The following is a 6,380-nucleotide window of genomic DNA, read 5'->3' as shown; positions in this document are numbered from 1 at the left end:
ACACCGATATGGACCGTGATAATATGGCAAGCAATCGGAATGAAATGACCCTAGTAACTTTGTATGACACCGAATATATGCAAACCATCACGATTTTGGAGAAAATCTTGGCTGAATTCATCCCTGCGTCAATTACCAGTCATTTAACTTGGCGCACAAACATCATTCAAAGGTAGAGCGAGCCACTGACATGTATTTTGTACGACGCAGCGACCACTTGATCTGAGAATAATAGCGTTGTGAAGGCAAATCCCTTGTCGCATGCTCTGATCGAAGCAGACGACAAACGCGAGCAGACGACGGCTTGGCCGACAGGCACAGCTTGTGATTGGTTGTGAAGCAATACCCTCTACATCAGCTCACTCCGTGACGTTGCCAAAACAATTCTTTCATCTGGCACGCCTGTCCTGTTCGTCATATCACCCTCCTCACACATAAGAGAAAGTTTTTTCACGCCGTGAAAATAGTGCAAGTACTTTCTAAGAGCTCTCTTATGTTCTGCGCAGTTGTCGAAAACAACATGGCGTCGTAAACAGCATATCGGTCGGTGCGACTTTCAGCAAACGCTTCTCGCACGAGTTACTTCAGCGTTTGACTGGATGTGTTGTGATTACAGCAGCTCTTTTGGTGTGTGTAAGCAGTGCGGAAAGCTGCGGCAGTGCAATGGTGTACGGTGAAGCGCAGCGAAGCCTGTGCGTCGGTGTGGTTATCAAGCGGGGATCGGCGTCGATGTATCGACGGCAACTAACACTCGAGAAGCCTGCAATGTGTGTTTGTGTGCCGGTAACAGTTCGTTGGCTTGACTTTCCAGTCTCTCAGTTGGTTGCTGTGCGACATTTCGGATTGACAGCGTTTTGACACGTTACTTGTGGGACCCCAAGTAGGTACGGAAACGTATGAACTACGCGCTCGGTTCTTGCTTCGCCACTAGTTAGCCCGTACGCTTCTATTTACTTGAGAGCAATGTACTGTTCGGGAGTGAAACGATGTTTGTTGTGAACAGTGGTGCTGTGTTGACGTTCCAAGACTTTTGAACAAGCTGTTCGCATGTGACCGAAAATTGAAAGACAGCGTTGATAACTGTTTTGCCCGGCGAAGTTGTGGTGGGGCAGCTTGGTGCTTTTGTTTGTTAAGTCGTCACTTCTCCTTTTTGTGATAACTATAGTCCTAGTGCTGTGATGTGATCAACCAAAACTGCGAGATGCTACATTCTGTTGTGGATTGTGTTACTTTGGAAGCGCGCCAAGACTGTTCTTCGGTAACAACTTGAGAGTTCTATGTGGCAGCGAGAGCCCATGAACGTCAAGCTTCTTTCCGGCCCCCAGACCTAGCGCTGTGATGTGATCAACCAAAGCTGCGAGATTCTACGTTCTGTTGTGGATCGTGTTACTTTGGAAGCGCGCCTAGACTGTTCTTCAGTAACAACTTGAGAGTTCTATGTGGCAGCGAGAGCCCGTGAACGTCAAGTTATCCTCCAGCCCCCAGAAAAAGCAAAGATTTCACCGGTGCCTTGCTTTGGTTGTACTTGTAGGCCAATATTGCCTAACTACAGGTTTCCGAATTCGTTTGGCCATCGTTTTGCACGGCACTAGAGCCTTGACAACAGCCGGTCATGGCCAGCTCTTACACTTTATCAATGGACGTGCACGCCTGGCCAGCCCTTCATTGCTGTAATTGGCAGCTTCCAGTCTGCAGATGCCCTTTGCCTGTTGGCCGTACTTGGTTCCTCGTGACACCGACGGCTACTAAATGCTGCCATCAGTGAGTTCACCTTGCAGAACTAAATTTCACCGGTACTATAATTCACGCAGTTCTATAACGTGTGCAAGTTTTTAAGCCCATCAGATGTAACGTTTCTCTAAGCTAAGTTGAAGCATGAAAAATTTACTGCTACTGTTATATACATACATATATTATGGAGCAAATACATAAAAAGTTTTTTTGTGATTTGATACAAGTGAGCTCTTGTTTGATTATGAGGTTGGGCCTGTCGATTGACCACGTTTGATAGTTGGAAAGTTAATGTGAATTTATTTTTCAGGAGCCAGGTTGCACTTAAAAATTTATGTTATTTTGGAAAATTAGTTCCATAGACGATTACCACTGTGGTAGTACTATACTTTAGTAGGACATATATGTTGCGGTACGTAAATTTTACATGAGGCTTCAGTTTATTTCAAAGTGATTATAGCAGATTGTGGTCACTTTAACGAAGTGATAGGTTCCTCAAATAAGTATTAGAAGTAAATATCTCGTTTTTGGCTCTTCACAGATCACAGAGATTGGTTTGTTAAGGTTATGTGATGCATCGGTTGCACATTCTGGCACATCAATCCTCATCATTACTTAGAGCACCTGTACAAAAATAGGAAGGACACGTTCTTCCTAACTGTGCAAGCCTATGTCACTGCTGGGACTGTTATCATTCAGCGGATGTGGCGTGGAAGCATGCATGGCAGCCTCATCTGGAAGGACTGAGATCTGCTTGGGAGCTTCGATGGCACAAAACTGCCTAACGGCTGGCTCCAAGGTACGTTTTTCATTAATACATACGATTAAGTGAACACCACTTACTCTGTACAAATTGAAAACCCAAGCATGATTGCTTGCAGTGGATACCTGTATTATTCCCACACATAATTCTTATGCAACATTTATCGAACTAAAATGTGAGATAATTGAGAATGTTGAAAGTTGAAAGCCTGCAACATATGAATGAAGCTCCAATCATCTGAGGGTGAAAAGGTCCTGCTTTTGAACGAGCACAAATACTTTGATTCCTTATTGAGCTCTCGAGCTTGTGACTCCCTCTGCGGATCAAGTGCTCTGGAAGGAAATAGCAAGTGGGTGAAAATTGCCTGGCTGTTCACAACTTGCAAGGAGAAAGACCTATTGAAGAAGCCTCAGATGACATAGGGCCAGTAACTTCATCTTTTACCTAATGTAGCTTTTTCTCTCTCAGCGCTGTTGCTTGTATTTCTGCCGAACATGTTCACCACGATTGCATAGTGATATATATTTTTCTACAAATTGTACCTGACCTAAGTATGCATTGTTGATCTCTAAAGGTGACGTTCAGTGTGTTTCAAAGCCTTGGCTTCTCATTTTTCTGTCTGTGGCTAGCCTATTTCAGCAGCAGAGTGATGCAGCTAGCACACATGCAAACCAAGTCATGGAGCGCACTTTTGGTGTTCTCTGCAGGACGCAGCATATCCATCCGACAAGACACTGGTATCGACAATAATGGTGAGTGTTGGTGGCACCTGTAGGAGCTCGTTGTGTTTGTTGCATATGATTATTTCCTCTGATGAAGTGCATTTTTGAAAGGTTTTCTTTATTTAGAATAATAGATGTTAGCAACAAGCACACTCATAATCCACAAGTTCTTTGTGTCTTCTAGACTGCCCATTTGCTCCTATATGCGGTATGGTAAGCGGGTTATGTCAGACAGCCTTAAAGTTATGAACATTGGCTGTTGTGTTGTAATGCAGTCTAACTTGTGTTTCTTAGTGAACTTATTTGTGGTCTACTTCTCGCACCTAGTGTAATGTCGAAATAGAAGGAACTCTATTGGCTTTTTATGCCTGTCAGAAGTTTTATGCCTTCGTCTATAACATTGTAGTTTTGCGCTTGTATCTTATTAAATATATTTTCAGTCTTCACTGTTTGTGTGTGTGTGTGTGTTGAGGCTTGTCATTGGCTTCTGAAAATACAATATCTGTAAATATGAGCACATAATTGACAACTATACACTCTTGCATGTAGCATGGTTGTAACAATGATCTGTATTTTTCTAAGTTCCAGCAGTAACAAGGGGTTCGGTGCTCCACGGTCATGTACAGTGTATCAAGAACAGAGCACAGAAGACCAACAAGTATAAAGGGACTGCCAGTGACTGTTCTTCTGCTAAAAGTTTACAACAGCAGAAAGAGCGCATTGTGATGTCAGGAGCAGCTGCTGCTTAACTTCTTAGCAGTGCATTATTCAGCAGTTCATTTGCTTGTATTCGAAATTATTTAAATTTTGCATGGAAGATACCAAACAATGACACCAATTTAAAGGCTGCTGAAGTGCTAGTGGGCAAATATTTTTGAGCAGAAGTTTTTAACATGTGTGTTAAGTGCCTGCGTGACTCCAAATTTACATGCCAGAAATCACAGCATCCATGGTCGCCAATGATAACTGTGTTTGCATTCTTTGTAGTACAAGAAGTAAAGCCATGGATGCAGTAATCATGTACTTAGTCGATGTAATCCTTCAGTGTTCACTCATTTGTATAGAACCAATGATGCCATGAGTGTATAAGCTCTGGGAAGTCAATCTATGTAGATTATTTTATTTGGAAGGAAAAGGATCATCACTACTCCAAGTATATCTTAACAGTAGATTTTAGTGCTTGGGTATTATCCCACTGCCTGTCCGTCCTTCAACAGTCTACTTATCTACTGTGTAACTCTTTAAATGTATACTTTGCTCGGATAGGTTTGTTCATAATGTAATGCAAGTGACTTATCATCTATGCAGCTCTACTCAGACTGGAAATAAAAGTATTTATTTTTATATGTAGCTATAGCATGCATTCACTTGTGTTTTTCTAGGTGCCTGTACAATTTTTTAGCCCTAAAAAAGTGCTGGTATACTCTAATATTCAATCTGGCATCTTAAAATAGTTTGTTAGTGGAAGTAAGAATGTGTTTACAACCAATAATACTATCCTCAGATGAACTGTGGAAACTCTGTGGAAATTTATTTACATTTTTTGAACTTTGTGAAGGCAAATATTGTTATGTTCTTTTATTGTGGTCCCTGTTTCATGCAAATGACACATAATTACTTTGCAATGGCATAGTATTACTTGTTATTTTACACATATGTGCTGAGCAACATCGCAGTTGAGGCCAGCAGCAAGACATACATGCAGTGCACTGGAGCATCACCTCACATAGTGCACAGTCTTTGCCCACCAGTAGACTCAATATTTTTCAAGCAGACTAATAGACAGCTGTATGGGAACTGTGTTGATGTGCAAACTTTGAAGTCTTCTTGAGGAATGTTTTTATCATTTTTGTCCAAGTGAAGTACCTACCAAAGGCCACAACTGGTGGGAATGTGGTGGTTTCCTTTCTCCAAAAGCACTCCTACCAGCTGCCTCAATGTTAGCATGGGGTGAATTTATGAACTGGAAAAATAATTGGTCTTTGTTTTCTTGGCCGAAAGAGTCATTTCCACCGTTGAGCCATCACGACGCGCCACAATAGAAACTTTTAGCTAAATAAGGTTGATTCTACTTTTGAGAAGTGTTTTGGGGAAACGAAATGGCACCTATAGCTGTCAATATAAACACTGTTTGCACCAAGAAGCTTAGTAGCTTATAAATGTATTATTCATGTACTGTCTGGAATTTACTCGTGCTGTGCCAATTTTCAGCCCAAGTGTCGTAACATGCTTTGTTAGTGGGTTGTGAATGAGCCAAGCTATAAAATACACAGAGTGATATTGCAGACATGTACAAAATATTGATGCACAGCCCTTTTTTAGCATGACATTGTCAAGGGCTTTATTCTTGTGTTTTTTTATAAAAACTGCTTGTCACTGGGCAGCAGCGGAAAACTATGCAACAAGCTTTTGCGAGATGGTTCGAGAAACACCGTGTTAAGACATAACAGTGCCGGTGGATTTCTTTCGTAAGTTACTTTCAGTAGTATATTCAAAATGAGTGTATTAGAATTGTTGTTTCATAGCCATTCATTTTTATATTTACACCTGAGGATATGTATGTATGTATGGGTGTACATATGTATATATGTGTGTGTGCGTATATGTATGTATGTATGTATGTATGTATGTATGTATGTATGTATGTATGTATGTATGTATGTATGCATGTATGTATTTATGTATCTTTTAAATGAGAATCTGTTTATCATTGGTGAGTAAGTTTGGTAATGATTTGGCTGAATTTGTTTCTAGTTATTTCTCTTTTGAGCCATTATACATTTCAATTTGTTTTGTACTGCATAAAAATAAATGTAACCTTAAACAGAGTATGTTTGTTCGAAGAAGTTGTTTTATTTACCAACCTACAGTCATGGGCAAGAAATTGGGTAAAATGGAACGAACCTGCGAAGATTAGTTTAGAGCATAGCTACTCTACATGGCATATCTCGTACACATTGCGTTGGTTGACTATGTCAATTTCAACCTTTCAATTTTAATCAGAAAAAGCAAGCTATCACCCGTGGCTGTATATGTGTGTGATATTTATGCATACTGTGATACCGGTTCGCAATTACAATTAAGGTCACAAACTTAGTCAAGCTGAATACACGAATTTTGTTCATGTACCTTTCATCTGCACCGGATCTGTTGTTAATAAAAAA

General features: G+C 40.7%; 1 long non-coding RNA gene across 1 annotated transcript; it reads left to right on the top strand.

Moving 5' to 3' along the window:
- Positions 1 to 429: 429 nt before the first annotated feature.
- LOC142784693 (uncharacterized) lies at positions 430 to 5,899 on the top strand. The gene is made up of 3 exons (XR_012888731.1): positions 430 to 2,530; positions 3,202 to 3,246; positions 3,799 to 5,899. It is a non-coding gene; the product is annotated as an uncharacterized LOC142784693 (long non-coding RNA).
- Positions 5,900 to 6,380: the final 481 nt, after the last annotated feature.

The sequence above is a fragment of the Rhipicephalus microplus genome, unplaced genomic scaffold, assembly GCF_043290135.1.
Source record: "Rhipicephalus microplus isolate Deutch F79 unplaced genomic scaffold, USDA_Rmic scaffold_15, whole genome shotgun sequence".
Classification (NCBI taxonomy): Eukaryota; Metazoa; Arthropoda; class Arachnida; order Ixodida; family Ixodidae; genus Rhipicephalus; species Rhipicephalus microplus.
The sequence above is the reverse complement of the archived record's forward strand: the minus strand, read 5'-3'. Positions and strand labels throughout refer to the sequence as shown.